The sequence below is a fragment of the Megalopta genalis genome, chromosome 1 (genome assembly GCF_051020955.1).
Source record: "Megalopta genalis isolate 19385.01 chromosome 1, iyMegGena1_principal, whole genome shotgun sequence".
Taxonomy (NCBI): Eukaryota; Metazoa; Arthropoda; class Insecta; order Hymenoptera; family Halictidae; genus Megalopta; species Megalopta genalis.
This window is the reverse complement of record NC_135013.1, coordinates 10,361,918-10,381,167: the sequence shown is the minus strand read 5'-3', so window position 1 is coordinate 10,381,167 and position 19,250 is coordinate 10,361,918. Positions and strand designations below refer to the sequence as shown.

The 19,250-nt window shown below is 41.2% G+C and overlaps 1 protein-coding gene across 5 annotated transcripts in view; it reads left to right on the top strand.

Moving 5' to 3' along the window:
* The window catches only part of LOC117228856 (uncharacterized), a 502,447-nt gene that overhangs the window by 297,848 nt on the left and 185,349 nt on the right, over positions 1 to 19,250 (top strand). For 4 of the 5 annotated variants that reach the window (XM_033484875.2, XM_076521010.1, XM_033484880.2 and 1 more), the window contains one exon: positions 17,526 to 17,695. The exons of the other annotated variant lie outside the window; for it this stretch is intronic. The gene's annotated coding sequence lies outside the window, so the exon portion shown is untranslated. The remainder of the gene's footprint in view (positions 1 to 17,525; positions 17,696 to 19,250) is intronic. 5 annotated transcript variants of the gene reach the window in all.

Here is a 19,250-nt window from a genome sequence, read left to right as displayed (position 1 = left end):
TTAGCTGATCATTTGAAATCGCGACGCGTACCGCTTTTGCTCCACGACAAATCAATTCTAAACAGCTCTCGTCGATATCGACGATGTTCTTTTTGTTTTCGCAAAAGGTACGAGTTGGTCGAGTTGTCAATAATATTCGTTAATGCCGACAGATATTATTATTATATTTTATATTTTATATATTTTATATTTTATATTTTATATTTTACATTTTATATTTTATATTTTATATTTTATATTTTATATTTTATATTTTATATTTTATATTTTATATTTTATATTTTATATTTTATATTTTATATTTTATATTTTATATTTTACATTTTATATTTTACATTTTATATTTTACATCTTATATTTTACATCTTATATTTTACATCTTATTTTTTACATCTTATATTTTACATCTTATATTTTACATCTTATATTTTACATCTTATATTTTACATCTTATATTTTACATCTTATATTTTATATCTTATATTTTATATCTTATATTTTATATTATATATTATTATTCCAACAGATATTTAATATCGCAAGAACAAAGTCTTTGGAATAGTATGGACGTCATTGTTACCTAATTGCTCTGCCGATTTTTGCATTTATTGTGAACGTAGAGGAAATAGAAAATAGAGAAAAACGAATTGAATTATACTATCATTTTAAAATCAGCTGATTATAGTCGTTAAAAGAGGAAATAATGTTCTTATTGAACTCTTCCTTCCAACTGTGATGCAGTCTGTTCTTTTTTTTTCTGAAAAGACGCACGGTCGATTCGTAGCTACGAAAATTAATTTCTGTGCCACGTAAATCATTTCCAATTAGGTCAATGATTTAGAAAGAGATTTATCTTCTGGCGTCTCAGATTTAGTCCGGCCTAAATTGAGCGGAAGAGAAAAATTCGCGACATGACATTTCGGTGATATTAAAGTTCGTTTTAAAAATAATCGACGGTCATAATTAAAAGGTTTCAAAGGAATTCGATTTTCAATGGAAACACGATTAACGACTGAAATAAAACGTCCAACGATCGACGCTGCCAACCGAGAAGAATCTATGCCGCCGTTACTTTAATTCCTTGGACTATAACGAGTCAGACGCGCGATAAATATTTCAATACATAACCTCGTAAATACGAATGTTATTCATCTTGTTGAGAAAAAAATCGTCCCGGTTCTATTGAAGTCGAAAAAGTGCTTAACTGATAACGTAAAATATGTAGATGTGTATTATAAAATTTTTCTTTCTTGCGTGAATTTTAAGGGATGGAAATTAACCTCAAAATATTCGGCCATTTTTTATTTTATTCGTATAATTCGCAAACTGTACAACATGGAAAAAAAGTCTCCAAACGAAAGTCACTTCTTTTGTCCAAAACTATCGTGTGGTACACGATTTGTTAATTGTTTAAACTATTGGAAAAAGTTATAAACAAATAATCGATATCTTGTTTTTACTTTTTTATTAGATTTGGAGAAAAGAAGCAAGGTCTGTTTGAAGACTTTTTTTCTATCATGTACAGTTTGCTTATTATAGCAACAAAATAAAACAGCCGAATATTTGAGCGTCAATTTCAACCCTTAAAGCGAATTCACGCAAGAAAAAATAATTATATAATACATAACTGCATCTGCTCTACATATTCCCAAAGATTCAGACTTTTTTCGAATTTCCGGTTAGGGGATCATCCCTTGGAAGAAATCAACACGTCGCCCACACAAGGGCGCAGCAATAACGTGGCAAATTTAACCAAAAAAAAAAAAAAAAATTGACCGAAAATTCTCAATTTGCGCAAGAACAAGCATCGTTGGCAGCAAGACCAAAGCGACTCGACTAACGTTCGCCGCTAAACAGTTTCGGGAGGCGTGCTAAAAAATCGATTTTCATTTCGCCGTCATTGGAATTCGATTTCGCGTGTAGCCGGCCGGGCCCGGGTGGCCCTGCTCTCGGCCGAGGGAAAAATCATTTTTCCGCGCTCCGCCTCGAGACGAATCGCTATATTTCAAGAAAAATTACGTCGAACCTGTCGATACGTTTCTACCGTTTTAAACAAACGAAAATAAAAAGGGGGTCGGCCCCGTAGCCGAGCCGAGCCGCGCCGCGCCGCGCGTTGCCGTGCCGGGGGAGTAAAACGCGAAAACAAGAAACGGTAGAAAATGTGTCAAACACAAACACGGCTGTCGTGTCGCTGCATTCGTAACGCTATTGAACGAAGGATTACAATGGCGAACAGGCGAGTGGCTAATAACCGCGGCAACCGGCGCCGACGTGAAAACTCAGCGTTTCCTTTTTGCGCCTCGCGCGCACCCCGCCACCAGCGCCCCGGCACTGTCGATATGACACAATAACGGGGACAGTTAAATCGTCGAATGTATCCTCCGCGAAATAGATCGAGACGTCCCTCAATTCGCGTCGCGGCGTATCCGACAAGCAAATTTGTTCTACATCCATAAAGCAGATAGAAAATCCCGGCCATAGGTCAGCTTCGATTAAACCAGCCCCGCGGCCGCTGCCGCCGCCGCCTCGCCCCGGTATGGATTTATAGATTTCATTAAAACGATTGTAGTAGCAGTTCCATTTGAAATTTTCATTAGCGCCGGAGGAAAATGGCGCGGAACATGGGGGCCGGGCCGGGGGCCATTTAGCCGATTCTCATTTTTATCGGACTCGCGGCCGAACCGGGATCGAAAGTTACGTTTTCAGACCGGTCAAAATCTACTGCTCCCGTTATCGAACATTTTTGATACATTCGGTGAAATTAGTATTAATCCGTTGCACCGGCGCGCCCGCCCTCGCGGGGCACGCAAAACTGCTGATAATAATCATGGTGCACTTTCGAAACGAACAGTTTTTGTTTTGTGAGATCTTTGTCGGTACGATGCTTTTTATCAAATTTTATTTATTATTTTATTATTTATTATTATTATTATTTATTTATATTATATTTTTTTATTATTTATATTATATTATATTTTGATATTATTTATATATTATTATTTATTTATGTTATATTTATTTATTTATTATTATTATTATTATTATTTTTTATTATTTAGTAATTATTTTCAATGATTTCTATTATTTTATAGTTTAATTCGAAGCGTTATTTATTGTACAGCTCTCTTAAGGGACGTAATTAAACTGCTGATAATTATGGTGCTGTCGGAACGAAGAATTTTTGTTCCGTCAAATCTGTATCGCTACGATCATTTTTGTCGAATTTTATTTTGAACTATCTAATTATTTTCGACGCTATCGCGTTTTATATTTTCTTTTTTTTTATTTTCACGGGACGTAATTAAACTGCTGTTAATTATGTCACTTTCGAAATGAACAATTTCTGTTTCACCAAATCTGTATCGACAGGATATTCCGACAACATTTTATTTGAACAATCCAATTATTTTCAACGTTCAATCATTTCGTATCCGAATTAAAACGTTCGCGAAAGTTTCATTAACATCCGAGAAAATTCTCCGAGCGCAAAAGACTGAAGTGCAGCCTGCAGAGACCAAACAGCGTGCATTTTTAAGTCTCTCGCAGCGGTGTGTTCGAAACGGGGCGAGCTTTGTTAAAAATTGCAATAGAATTTCAAAAGCTCGACGTTTCGATAAACCGTCGAAGACGACGTGATTTTTACGAACGATATAATTCAGTAGTTTTCGCTGCCCGATCGGAGACGTTCGAATTACTTTTCTTTCTAAACGAAATTTAATTTTCCTATTTCCAAAATCATTGAACAAGGGCGTAGAAACATCGAGAAACGTCTTGCGAGAAAAGTCCCCGGGTTTGAACCCTCCACCACGATATTGAAAACTTGCTACGCTTGCTCCTATCCCATAACGGTTCCTCGATGGCGCGTTCCATTATACGAATAGTCCTGACTGCGCGGTTTTACCAAACTTCCACCTTTTTTTCGAAATTGCCCGACCATCGCTGGCTGTTGAACCGCGGTGCTGACTTTCGAATAAATTCGAATTAATTTAGGAACGGGTCCCTACGTAAGTTATCGTTTTTTACGACATGAATGCATTATTATTATTATTATAAACAGGTACAGTTGTGCCTTGTTGGAAAAACTGATCACAGTAATTTCTTCCAGAAATGTTTCGGAGATCGGAGTACTAATTGAAAAATTGAATACAATAATTTAAAATTGAGTACTATTGGGTTGGCAACTAAGTAATTGCCGATTTCAGTTATAGATGTCTCTCACTCCCATTTTTATGATATCCGTAAATGTTATATTATAAAATTATTATTATTATTATTATTATGTTATTTTTTATTATCCGTGAATGTTAGCAACTGGACAAATTGAATGCAGCGGTCAAGGAAAAGCGACCAGAATTGGTCGATCGTAAAGGTGTCATTTTCCAGCAGGACAATGCTAGGCCGCACACGTCTTTGTCCACTCGGCAAAAATTGATGGATATTGGTTGGGAATTGATGTTACACCCACCATATAGCCCTGATCTCGCGCCATCGGATTACCACTTATTTCGATCCCTGGACAACTCCCTTCGTGGTAAAACTTTTAACGATGATGACGCTGTAAAATCTCACTTAACTCAGTTTTTGGCTGAAAAGTATCAGACTTTCTACGAGCGTGGAATTTTCAAGTTGTCAGAGAGATGGCAAAAGGTCATCGAACAAAATGGAAAATACATTACAGATTAAACTTCGTTCCAAGTAAAAAGAAATTTTTTATTTCATTGAACAAATCGGCAATTACTTAATTGCCAAACCAATAATTTACGGGCCTCGTGTACATTAATATGAATACCTACAGGGTGTCCCAAAATATCTCGCAATCTGGACGTGGGGGATTCCTGAGGTCAATTGAAGTAACTTTTTCCTTTACAAGAATTTTCTCCGAGGCATAGTTTACGAGTTATCAACGAAAAACAGTGACCAATGAGAGGCGAGCTCGCCTAGCGCTAAGCGGCCGAGCCAATGCGCTGAGCTGGGCTCCGACCGCTCGTTGGCCCGGTCGTCTCGCGCTAGGCGAACTCGCTTCTCATTGGTCACTGTTTTTCATCAATAACTCGTAAACGAAGCCGCGGATTGCATTTTCGCTAAGGAGAAAGTTCCTTCAAATGACCTGAGGAACCTCTTAACTTGTTTATTTCTGATTTTTGCCACGCAAAAAATTCGCATCGCGTGCCGTATCGCAGGCTTGATCCGTCGACCCTTACCATCGACGCAGCAATAAATTGCATAGGCGTAGGACTAGCACAGGGAAATTCACAGCGACCCGAAATTTGGCATTTCCGGGAGAAATTATTGTACATCGATATCAATTAATAAAATACATCGTCAAGAAAGATCTGCTGCTTCATTAACGACGATCCGGAACCGAAATTATTATTTTGCGCAGATTTGCTCTACAATGGTGCACTAATCAGAAATTGAACGAAATAAATCCTTGTCGCTCGATCGGTGACTCCGTTGCACCGTTAAAAATTGTTACATCGCGCCGTTAAATTTGTCTATATTTTTAAAATACCGTTAAAATCGGCAATTGTTCCGCGAGTCGGAAAATTCGATTTCGTCCGTATAAAACGAACTGGATCATACAAAATGGAATTACCGGAGTTAAAACGGTTTCATATTCAAAAGAGGAGCGACGTGTACGCGACCAGGACGATTTCCATCCGGAAACGCCGCACGGAATCCCGGCGAAACAGCCGCGCGGCCGTCCGTCCGCCCGATCCCTCCGCGCTAAAAAATTCTAAACAAAAGAGCGCGCGGCCGGCTTCGAAATGGTCGAGCCGAAACCGCCGATGATCATACATCCGCATCAACGTCCCGACTTCATCGAAATCGGATTCATATCGCACCCTTGTCGGTCTAACTTTCGCAGAAGCCATAATCTGATCGTGAATCACCGGCCGCAACGACTGCCGCCATGCGATTCGCAGTCAAAAGGATTAATGCCTAGCCTCGGGGCCGGGACCGTGCGGCGGGGGAGCAGCGGGTGGGCCCCCGGATGATGCATCGATTAGAGAAAAGAAAAATAGGGATGAAAGAGTGGCCGGTAATGGTATCCGTTAACGCCATCGAATTTTAATCGTCGCCGAAATTGATATTCCCGTCCGTCGAGGCGGCCGCAGACCTCCATAAACTATCCACTTACTAGAGACGCCGACACGGGCCCGTCTAGATACGAAACCCCGTGGCACAGAGCCCCTCGATTAAATCCTCGTCTACATAACCGCACTACCTGGACGAGAGGGGACAAGAGAGCGATGGATGGGTGGATGGATGGATGGATACAGCGAGAGAGAGAGGGAGAGAGAGAGAGAGAGAGGGAGAGATAGAGAAGTAGATATAAATGGATAGGTAAAGACAGATAGATATTTAGGAAGGAAAAGCGATAGGGAGAAAGAGAGGGGAAGAGAGGGTGAGAGAGAGAGAGAGAGAGAGAGAGGGAGAGATAGAGAAGTAGATATAAATGGATAGGTAAAGACAGATAGATATTTAGGAAGGAAAAGCGATAGGGAGAAAGAGAGGGGAAGAGAGGGAGGGAGAGAGAGAGAGAGAGAGAGAGAGATATCTATAGATAGGTATAGATAGATAGATAAGTAGAAAGACAAAGCGATAGAGAGAAAGAGAGCGAGTTAGGAAGAGAGAAAGAGAAGATATAAGTTAGAGTTAGTTAATTAGAGTTTTAGTTAGTTAGAGTTAATTTTTTGCGAGTTAGAGAGATATAAAGAGAAATAGTGGAAGCGGAAGAGAGATATAGAGGAAATGAAAGAGAGTTGGAGAGAGATATATAGAGAAAGAGCACAAGTTAGAGAGAGAGAGAGAGAGAGAGAGAGAGAGAGAGAGCGCGAGTTATAGAAAGACATAGAGAGAAAGAGAGCGAGTTAGAGAGATGTAAAGAGAAAGAGAGCAAGTTAGAAAGATATAAAGAGAAATAGAGCGAATTAGAGAGAGAGAGATATAGAGAGAAAGAGCACGAATTAGAAAGAGTTATAGAGAAATAGAGCGAGTTAGACAGAGATATAAAGAGAAAGAGCACAAGTTAGAGAGAGATATAGAGAAAGCGCGAGTTAAAGAGAGATATAGAGAGAAAGAGAGCGAGTTAAATAGAGATATAGAGAGAAAGAGAGCGATTTAATGGGAAATATAGAGAGAAAGAGAGCGAGTTAGAGAGAGATATAGAGAGAAAGAGCGCAAGTTAGAGAGATATAGAGAAATAGAGCGAGTTAGAGAGAGATAGAGAGAGAAAGAGCGCGAGTTAAATAGAGATATAGAAAGAAAGAGCGCGAGTTATAGAGAGATATAGTGAAATAGAGCGAGTTAGAGAGAGATAGAGAGAGAAAGAGCGCGAGTTAAATAGAGATATAGAAAGAAAGAGCGCGAGTTAGAGAGATATAAAGACAAGTAGAGCGAGTTAGAGAGAGATATAGAGAAATAGAGCGAGTTAGAGAGAGATAGAGAGAGGAAGAGCGCGAGTTAAATAGAGATATAGAAAGAAAGAGCGCGAGTTAGAGAGAGATATAGAGAAGTAGAGCGAGTTAGAGACAGATATAGAGAAATAGAGCGAGTTAGAGAGAGAGATAGAGAGATAAAGAGCGCGAGTTAAATAGAGATATAGAAAGAAAGAGCGCGAGTTAGAGAGAGATATAGAGAGAAAGAGCGCGAGTTAGAGAGAGATATAGAGAGAAAGAGCGCGAGTTAGAGAGAGATATAGAGAGAAAGAAATATATATATATAGAGAGAGAGCAAGATGGAAATATAGAGAAAAAGAGAGCGATTTAGTGAGAAATATAGGGAGAAAGAGAGCGTTTTATAGTGGGAAATATAGAGAGAAAGAGAGCGAGCGAAAAATATAGAGAGAGAAAGAGATCGAGTGAAAAATATATAGAAAGGGAGGGAGATAGAAAGAGAGAGGGAGTGAGAGAGAAAGAGAGAGAGAGAGAGAGAGGGAGTTCGATCGGCGCGCCTATCCCCATCGATCGACGGCTCCGATTAAAACGGTTTTGCGGGACCGGCCGGAGAGGATTCGGCGCGATCCTCGGCCCCGGCCATAGCCAGATATCTCGTCAACGAGATAAGGTTCGCAGAGGATTAAAGGAGTGGATACCGGTCGATGCGGAACAGAGACCACGATATTATCGGTCAACGGGGATGGGAACTGACCACGCTGCAGGCCTGCATCGCACGGAGAGCAACGGGGGGGGGGGGGGGGGGCTGCAGTTCGTGGTCGAAATTATGAACATTCTCCTGCGAATTCTTTTCCACGAATATCCGCCGATCTCAACGGAGAGTTCTCGCATTGTCCGCGAACATTCTGACGGCATAAATACAGTTGGCTCGTTAACAAATGAACTACGCGTTGACGACCGTTTCCTTTCAAATATTAACCCTTTCGCGTTCGCAAGCTGTCGTTTTTATTTCTGGTTTAAATAATAAATTGTTTAATTTACATTTATTACAGAGTAATTATATTGAGATGACAATCCGCGCTTGTACAGATGTGTATATTTTATTGTTACATTTTATTATAATATTGTTATTTTGTATGTACGGTAAATTCTACCCAATTTTCGTTCAGCTTCTGAAGAAAAATGGTCGGTTCATTTTTATAGTTATCGATTGTCAACAATTGTAAAAACGAGGTGCAAGACCCGTATAATCGTATCTTCTTCTACTTCTCAAATTGTCCATTTTGATTCGCAAGCTGAAGGAGAATTGGCGAGAATTTATCGTACATTTTATTATGCATATTTTTGCTCGTGCACATTTTTTTACAAAAGATAAAAAAGAAAGAACAGTTAACTCGTGAAGGTCCAGGTTTTAAGGCGCGGTTTTAAATACTGAAATATGTTTTCGTTGCTAAATCCCGTTTTGTTCGAAATTTTGTTGCGAATACGGGCGTATTTAACTAACGTGGGACGGGGCTGCGATAGCAGCCACTAATAAATACAGATTAACAATGAATTTATTGTGCGTTTTCCCAGGAAAAATTGTATTTACGTCGGGACGCTTTCGTAAATTAATACGGATTTGTCTTATTCGAAAGCCGCGTATAAATTCGAATGTAGAATCATCGATTGAACATCGATGCATGCTTAGTACGTTTGATTAAATACAACGCTATAAATAGCTTTTATTTCAGCCGGTATAACGCTGCGAAAGCTTCACGGAAAAAGAACAGAAAAATGTAATTATTATAAATCGTGGCACTTGTTGCCTTACGATTCGACCGCGGATTTTGCGCGTTTTTAACGGAAATGATGAATGCGCATCTTATTAAAATCATATAAAGAGAAGAGACATTTTTATCCGACTTACGGTTTCGAACACTCAGATAATTTTGCAGAAAATCCGGAGCTTAATCAAATCCACTACTTAATTTCCCAATTTTAATTCGATTAGATAAAGCACTTCTGTTTTATGAAATGCGTTAGATGGTCGGCGTTGAAGTGTTCGAAAATTTCCACGTCGAGTTGCGGGCGTTTGAAAGATTTTTAAAAAACTGCAGACTTCTTCCAGAGTTTTTACTCAAAATCGTGTCGAAACTGCGCTCTTTGCCGTCTCGAATTTCTTGTAACTCATGGCAACGTCAACCGATTTCGATATAAAAAAAATTCAAAAAACGAGATTTCGTTTATCTTTCTCTCCTCATCCCAAATAGCAGCAAAATTTAAAAAGCGCATCTCGATCATTGTCTAGTAAACCAGTCCCACTATCATCTAAAAAAAAAAGAAGAAATTCAAATCACTTGCTCCAGTTTCAAAAGAGTCATTTTGTTTCAGAAATATGTACGCTCAATTATGCGAATAACTGTACGCGTACTCGACGGAAGAAACTCGCGCGGGATCGTTCGAATTTAAATGATCGGGCGAAATAAAAAGATCTCGGAGTACCGGTTGTTCGGTCGACGCCGGTAAAACTGTGTTAAACAGGAAAATTGTAGGATCGGATATTGGCAGGAAAAAGCGGCTTTCCGGACGAGCGTGCATCGGTATGCGCCGACGATGTATACGGGTTTATCTCGATCCATCGAGGTCGCGTCAGATGCTCGTCGCCGCGGAACGTTTCATCAACGTCCTTTCCTTCCCGCTGTTCTCCTCATCGGCGATGCTTCCCGTTGTTCCCTTTTCTTCTCTGTCCGCGGCGCGGACGGATCGCGCTCTCGCACTCCGGCGAACGCGGCCCGGCAGAAGATCCGGCGACTGGTCAAGGTTGCTTTCCCCATCAGATATCGTGACTGTCAGAAAAAAAAGAAGGCAACCGCGGCGGATCGTTTCCAGGTTTTCTATGGGGAATTCCAGAAAATGGACCGCAGCCTGCATGCCCCGGCTTCATGATTGACGAGGCACACTGAGTAATGATTTCTGTACCCTGTCGAATACCGTATCGGCAGCTACGGCGTTTACCGAAGATGAACGCGAACACCGTCTGCAAATATTTCATCGGTGCCCCTTTTTCGCAACAGCGATTTAATAGTCTTCTTCTTTCGCGCAGATGCTCCGGTCAGGGCTCTTTAACACGTTCCCTGCCGCGTGGGGCGTATACGCTCCACGCTGAACTTTCCGTTCAAGCCATTTGGTATTATCATTGTAAAATGAAGAATTTTTTAAAAATTCATTATGCAGTCAATTATGGACATCTTAATACTATTGCTGATGCCCTCATTTAATCGTGGGGCGTATACGCCCCACGCGGCGTGATGGGCAATTTTTCTTTACTGTAACTTGTTTTAACTGCATTTCTCTTATTCCGATCAGTCATTTATTCGCGTGTCGTTGACACAATACTTACTGCTTCACTGAAGCTGGGATTGATTTATAGTTCTATAGTACTGTAAAAGTTGTAACATTCTGCGATAGTTGTGTGGATAAACCACACTTATGTTTGCCATGTTTTAACAAAGTTCATCGTAACATCCCTTTGTAATCGCATACAAACTTGAATTTAACTAAAATGTTATATTTTAAACTAATATAGGCATGATAAAAAAAATTATATGTGAGGATGCAACTCGCTTGGCATAATAATGATCAGCCTGGTATTTGTTAAAGTAATTCCTAGAAAAATAAATTTATTGGTTTGCTGTGTTATGCATGTTAAACTATACAACCTTTCCTTGATAATTATGATTTTTGCACTATTTTAATTATTGTAAAGCATACGCCAGAAACAAAATAATACAAATGTAAAGCGTGGGGCGCATACGCCCCACGCGGCTTGAACGGAAAGTCTTCAAAAAACGGTCTGGCAGGGAACGTGTTAACCACTTGCGCTGGAAAGACGTGCCACGCACGTCGTAATGCTTTTGTCACAGAATCGCCAACAACGTGGTATGTACGTCGTCATGCGATTGTCACAGAAACAAACGACGTGCATGGCACGTGAGTGGGATTGTTTGTCAGAGCACAAATTATCATTGCACAGCATAGCGCACAATTGTCAATATTTAACGCATATTCTAAAATGGAAAATAAATTAGTTTAGAAAATATAAATCTTTTTCCGACTTCTGTGACGCCTCCCAGCAAGTTACACTGGACCGTTCTGGTACACGCGTCGGTGAATTTTTTGCCAGCGCAAGTGGTTAATTAACCCTTAGCACTACGTTGGCTCCGCTATGGAGACATCCGTCATTTGTTCCGTAAATCCGAAGGCTCTGCTGCGGAGACCAATGTTTTTTTAGCATGATTACACCGAAGATGCTATGTTTTTGTCGACGTTGGCAATTGTTATTTGCAGTGAAAACGTGCTTAGCGTGTGTACCATTACGATTAAAAGATTTTTTGACCATTTTTATACTTGGCAACAGAAAATGAATAAAATCGAACGCTTTCACAAGGACGTGTAATCTTTTCCGCTCGAAATGAGGCTTCCTTTATCTCGGGCGCCTTTGCTCCAAAAATGTGCCGGAGTCGCTGGTAGTGATATTTTTCAGAGAAACGCTGTTCAACTTTATTTTAGAACGTCCGAAGAATATTTACTAATTTTTAATTCAATTTAATTATCAATCGAGCCGATTCCAGCGAAGATTAACGATAAAGAAATTCCGGCAAACTTGCGCAAAAGATATTTTTGTTTCGATAATTCCGTATCCGAACAGAATTCAACGGACGATTCGCGATGCTAATTTTATAATAAATCGCGTCAAAGAACACGAGGGATATATTTATTTAAGAATTGCGAAGAATATCGTTAATAGTAAATTTACCCATTTCGACGAGGATGCATTTGCTGCTTGGAAATTTCGGTCACGATTCACGATGTCGATGCACCGACCTCGCGCAATGTTAAGTAGATACCATTACGATTAAAAGATTTTTTAACCATTTTTATACTTAGCAACATAAAACGAATAAAATCAAACGCTTTCGCAAGGACGTGTAATTTTTTCCGCTCAAAATAAGACTTCCTTTAGTAGTACTCGAGAAACGCGTGGAACGCTAAGAGTTAAACAATACGTTCGATTAATAATGTTCTTCTTTCGCATTGTCGTGTATGGGCTCGTCAAATTTGATTTATTCATTGTTATTTATCGATGTAAAACGGCACAATGAAAATAACAGGTGCGAGAGAACGTTGAATCGTTAAACTTGCGTGGAAATAAATGTTTTACTTATGTCGAAACAGACGTTTGCATTTATTTTGTAACTTTCGATGGAAATGTCAGAATGAAAATAACACGGCGCGAGAAAACGTGGAATTGTTAAACTTTGATAGAAATAAATGTTTCGCTTTGTTCGCGATTGTACGTTGACGCGAGAAGAAATAAAGTAAAGACGAGTCGAGTGGCTGCAGAAGACACACTCCTACCGGATAGATAAATTTTTAACATCGCTATACCTTGGATCTTTGCTTCCAAAACAAATTCTGGCGAACGAAAATCTATGAAGGAGAGAGCGTCGAAAACTAATGTCGTTATCCTATATACGAATTTACGTCGCAATGCGGAATATAGACTGAAAATGTCGCGGCACTTCTCCGACAGATTTCTCTAAACACACCTCCGGGTGATCAAAAATACCATAACCACGTGAAATCCGTCATCCGACATCGTCGTCGTAAAATCTTTAAAGACGTCCCGTCGCGAAGATATGTTTCACTTCCTCCTCGTTTATTCATCGTTCGTGCTAAAACGATCCGGTTGCAGTTCTTGCTGTGAAATGATCTAGCTGGAATTTTTGTTAAAAAAGACGCAGTGATTGCCGCACCGATATCTGGTTGCAGTGTTTGCCGAACCGATATCTGGTTGCAGTTCGTACCGAACTGATCTACGGAGTGTCCCAGATTATTATTAACTTTTTCTTTTAGAAATTTCCGACATTATAAAAATATTCCTAGGAGAAATTTTTACGTACGCTTCTTCGTCGAAATATACAGGATGTTCCAAAAATGTCTCGCAATCCGGAAATGGGGGCTCCTGGGGCAATTTGAAGCAACTTTTTCCTTAGCGAAAATGCGATCCGCGGCTTCGTTTACGAGTTATTAACGAAAAACGGTGACCAATGAGAGGGCGAGATCAGTTGGCGCGTGGCGGCCGAGCCAATGAGCGGAATTGGGCCGCCTCGCGGGCCGAGCTCGCCTCTGATTCTCACAATCCGGAAATGGGGGGTTCCTGAGATCAATTGAAGCAACTTTTTCCTTAGCGAAAATTCAATCCGCGGTTTCGTTTACGAGTTATTAATGAAAAAAGGTGGCCAATGAGAGGCGAGCTCGGCTGGCGGCGCGAGACGGTCGAGCCAACGAGCGGCCGAAGCCCAGTTCCGCCGATTGGCTTGGTCGTCGCGCGGCAGCCGATATCTCGCCTCTCATTGGTCACCGTTTTTCCTTAATAACTCCTAAACGAAACGGAAGATCGCATTTTCGCAAAGGAAAAAGTTGCTTCAAATGACCTCGGGAATCCCATTACCGAATTTCGAGGCATTTTTAGAACACTCTGTATTTGCAGTTCTCACAGAAACAATCCGCTCGCAGGCGCATCAATTTACAGGCGTTGACCGCCTATTCTTCGATCCAATTGGAAGCTAATTAGTATCCGAACATATTCGAGCAATCTAAATTCCACTAGGAATCCGATCGTTAAGATTTCTCATTAGGAGAATTTCAGTTTCTTTGATTAAACAATTTCGAAATCGCGAGATTTAAAGGATCTCTGGATCCGCGACGGCGGCGGCATCTCGGCGCTGCGTCGGCGAACGCGGATGAAAACGAGGAATACAATTTGCGAAAGACGTTAGCCTGGATGAGATTTTATCTGGCGAATGCATAATGCGGGTGTTGCGTGTTCGGTCCGGCGATTGTTCGCAGCCCGGCTCGGAGATCGAGGAGGTCCCGGGATATCGGGGATATCCACCTTCCGCAAATTCCGGATAAAAGTTTAATAGAGGGAATAATTATCTGGATTCCTGTAGGTGGAACGGGGACTTCCGGTTCTCCGGGGACGGGACGCGCCGCGGCAATAATGGCCCCCCGATGTAACGTAATTGGATACGGTGCGCCGGATATAATTCATTCTTGCAGCTACGCCCGCGCTGTTTACGACTAATTTCATTAATCGTTACATGCCCCGGCCGATACCCGGCCCTGGAAACTTTCAATTTTGCCCCCGCGGCCAAAGGTCACGAATTCACGGTTCACGGGCGGTCCCGATCGATTCGACGATTGTCCCTCCGCGAGGGCCATTCATAAACGTCGCCCGAAAATTCGCCGGGTGCCGACCCTCCGGGGCGAATAGTTAAGGAAATGGAAATAGTTTCGAATCACGGAGATTATTCCGTCCCTCTTCGATTCTCCTTTTCCGCGCGGCCGGGGAGGCCACCTCTTGCCCCGGGAATTCATTTGTATTCCCGATTGCTTGCCCGGCCGCGTTTGTTTTCCCTCGGATGGTTACGATTTATGCGACACTCGGTAATCTGCTCGACCGGCCGGTTAACAATTTCAGCCGGCTCTCTCTCTCTCTCTCTCTCTCTCTCTCTCTCTCTCTCGGCTCATGTGTCGATGGGGCTCCAATTAAAATGAAATCGTTAGCTCTCTTCTTTTTCTGCGGCTTTCCGGGCCAACGAGCGCCGACAAAGACGTCGGAGAATCGGTAAATCGATTATACGAAACTTTTCGAACGTTTGAATCTTTTGTGCCATTTATTTTTTTCCCCTCTTCTTCTCCCTTTTCACGGGAACGCTATGACCGAAAAATTGTTCGCTTCCAACCGTTCGTTTCGCGATTAAAACCGGGCGAAAAAATAATTTTCCGACGGCGACTCGCGCCTTGTTACGTGCAGCGAATATATTGTATTCGATTCTCCCGAATTTCATTGCGCCGTCCGGTTTATTCGGCTTCGTTTGCGTAAATAAATCAAATGACGGCGCGTGCTTTTAGGACGAAATTTCCTTCGGTACGTTTTTTCTAAACACAAAACAAAAATCACGATTTCATCGGCTTCGTCGCTCGAGTCTCGATCTCTTCTCAAAATCCTGACCAATTTTTGCGACCGAATTCGTCTTATTAACCCTTAGCGCTCCGAAGGCTCCGCTACGGAGACATTTGTCATTTGTTCCGTAATTCCGAAGGCTCCGCTACGGAGCGAAATGTTTTTAGCATACGTTATCGTCGGCGTTAGCAATTGTTATCTGTAGTTAAAACGTGCTAAGTCTGTACCATTACGATTAAACCATTTTTTGAGCTTTTCTATGGTCAGCAACATGGAGAAAAATAAATATTACGATGAGAATTTAGAGCCGAGCGATACCGAAGACGTATTTGATTTTGAAGAGTTAAAAGACATTGTGGAAGACAATGTTGGTTATGATTCTGACACTTCGAGTAGTAGTAGCGAAATTATGCTACCAAAGAGACGAAGAATGAGAATTATTGAAATCGAAAGCGAAGATTCGTTGCAAGACTTGGACGAATGTCGCGATGTTACGGAAGAATTACATATTCCAGATGGAATACCTTTTAGCGTAATTCACTTTATATTTATCGTATAATATACGTCGAATTGCTTTATTCAAATTCAATTAGTAATCCATTTGTTAAAATTAAACATGTAAAAGACGGAAGTTCTTAACCCCTACTTTGACGAGTCCGACTCGTAAAAATTTCTAGTAATAACCGATTGAGCATAAATTATTATTCTGTCCTTTAAAAGTGGAATAGAATTCTAATCCCTTGTGAGCAATATTTAAGCATCCGAGTAAGTTTGGACGCACTATAAGCATCAATGTTTCTTCCCCTTCTAAGAAACGATTGGAATCGAAAAATTTCTAATCGCAGTGACTGCGAGGAAAATGGTATGTCAAGGGTTTAAATGTAATTTCTTAAAATACCGCAAATATTGTTTCACTTTCTCGACACTGAATTCGCGATATTTTCTGTAAAGCTTGTAGCGAAGCTACAGAAAATGCTGAACGAACGAAGATCCAATGAAATATAAATGGAAACGTACAAAATTATAAAGAAAGAAAATCAATATTTTCGATGACGCGATACAAATTTTTATTCTATACTAAGGTTTACTACGCCCGTGCATCTATGTAACACGTTTCTTAAGCTATGTCTGGTAAAGGGTTACTTCAAAGTTTATTCTCTTCACTACGCAGAAAATGTTCTAAACTTGAAAGAAATATCTGGTAACTCTATTTGGCAAAGCGAATACTGTGACACTTGTCCAAGTAAACCCAGAACGCGCATGGGAGATTGTTACCAAAGATATCGCTCCATGGTGAATTACAAAATTAAAAATTTATCTTTTATTTACAGTAGGAAAATGTACATTTATAAAATAAATAAAACCAAATGCATTCGCAAGGACGTGTAATCTTTTCCGCTCGAAATAAGACTTCCTTTATCTCGGGCGCTCCGCTCGCGCGGAGCGTTAAGAGTTAAAATCTACGGGAAACGATGTCTATACAACGTGTCGTTTAAAAAATCCAAATGTACGTGGCATCGGATAAATCCCAATTTCGTTTGGAACCCGCCACGAGTTCAACGTAAAAATCTTCAAGGTTGAAAAATGCTCGCGCCATTGAATCGTCGCGAAAGCAATTCCGGTTTTTCCCGTTCGGAAAACCGAAATTACTTTCGCGACGATACAATACATTCTCTCTATTTTTCCGTTGTTCCGGAACGTTTCAGCTTTAACGCGGAACAAATTGTACGAGTCGCTGCGTGTTCTCTCGTTCCAATTTAAAAGTTCTTCGATTTTGGCACGACATTTTCATTTAGCCCCGGCGCGCAACGCGCGACGCCTCGCGCAGTATCCGGCGCTGAAAGCGAGCCGTTTATGGGACAACGAATCGTTCGCAAGAAATTGATATTGCGGAAACGGAGGCGACGAGATTCGGCGGATCCCGCGGCGAATGGCCGAAAGGCGCGTGGGCCGTCGCGTTCGCGGCAATATCGCGGTGATTAGTCGGCTTGTAGGACAATTATTGCAGAATTAAACTGGCCTCGCGGGAGGAGGCCGGCTTAGCGAATTACGCTTGCGCCCCCCGGAACGATTATTGCCGCATTAATTTCGTTTTATGCGGCTTGTTGCAGGTCTGGGCCCGCGGAATAATTCGGAGCAACGACTTCCCTCGCTTCCTTCCACGAAAACGGCCTCCTATTATTAGGCCGCCGTTGAATACCAGACGACCGCAATAAGCAAGACCGTCGGCCCTGTTTTTCCTCCTCGTTTTCCTTCGTCGTTTTTTCTTCAAAGAAAACAAGTAAGTCTCTCCGCCGTACATACGCGCGTACACATATGTATATATGTATAGGTATATAGCACCTGCATGTATCCTTTCCACGGCTTTGCACGTTCTCTCGCAGGCAAACACACATAGACGCGTGCGTGCGCACATGGACGCGTGCACACACACAGGAGCGGCAGCCTGGCTCCTTTCATTTCTCCTCGTTCCGTGTTTTCGTTATTTCCACCTTGACAGCAAGCTTTTCCTCCGGCCCGTGCGCTCCCAGACGCGGAGCGGAGATTCGCGCTACAGGCTCGTTCAAAATTAAACACGGTCGCTACCGCTATTTTGCTTCGCTGTCGGCCCGCCGGGACACGATATCCCCGGAAATCTAGTTGTTGTTCTTCTGGAACGTGGAATTCCGTCAGAGGAAAGCGTTGTTATAGCGTTATCGCGGCGAAACCCCACGGTACGGTTTAATTAGCTTTACATTCGGGAAAAGATACGCGGGAATCTTCAGCGAACACGGGCGAATTTAGTCGCCGATTTTAATCCCTGCAGATTCGGCTTTAACCCCTTCACGCGCGATAACGAGTTCGGGTCGTCGTTCGTTTCACGCGTCACTCTGTAGACTTTGACGAGCCTAAGTCGTCGGGAGCCGTTTTCGGCGGACGCCGTGTTGGTATTACTGCGGACGCTCCGAATACCGCGGTATTTTATGAAAGTAATGAAATCTGATATTTGATAATGAGTAATATTTTAAAAATGAATATCACAATACTTTGTATGTTTAACATTGATAATTTATGATATACAAGTAACAGCGATCGCAGTTTCAATTTATTCGTTTTGATTTTTGATATTCGGAAGCTTATGGAAACGTGTCGAGTCTTATGAAATACTCAAAAATGGCAGCTGCGAACGCTGATTCGAAAGGCATTTTTATTTTGGTAGTTGATAATGAACTATTCATTTTAGCATTATTTAACCGGTTAGCTGTTGCGCCTCCATTTCAGAGCGCGCACCTATATGTGTCGCGAGAATCGAGCGACGACGAGTATATTCGTCAAACACAATGTAATTGTCGCTGTTAAAATATCGGATCGAAAAGACGGTTTTATTCGATAAAATTAACAATTTTATTACTAATATTTACTTATTCGCTTGACGTTAACATATACCGTATACATAATAAACGAAAAACCCAGGGATAATCGAATACTTATAAAAGTTAAAAGTTCAAATTGCTGCTGTAGAGAGAGTGGTATTTAGCAAAGCGAGGAATAATATATAATGGCACTTTGCACGTCGAACACCGATACCGTGATTCTTTTCTAATTTTATTTTTATAACAATGTAAACAACTTCGCGCAGGATCGGCCTCAAAATATTCTGAACGTCTTGAAATTTGAGAATATGTTTTTGTTTTCCTTAAAATTACAATTTAAATAGCCAATGGCCGCTACTTCTTACGCGCGACGAGTATACTCGTCGTGTCACAAAATATTGCCATTTCTCCGTGACGCGTATACTCGTCGAACACAGCTAACTGGTTAAGTGTTTTATTTCAGTACTTTAGCGTTATTATTTA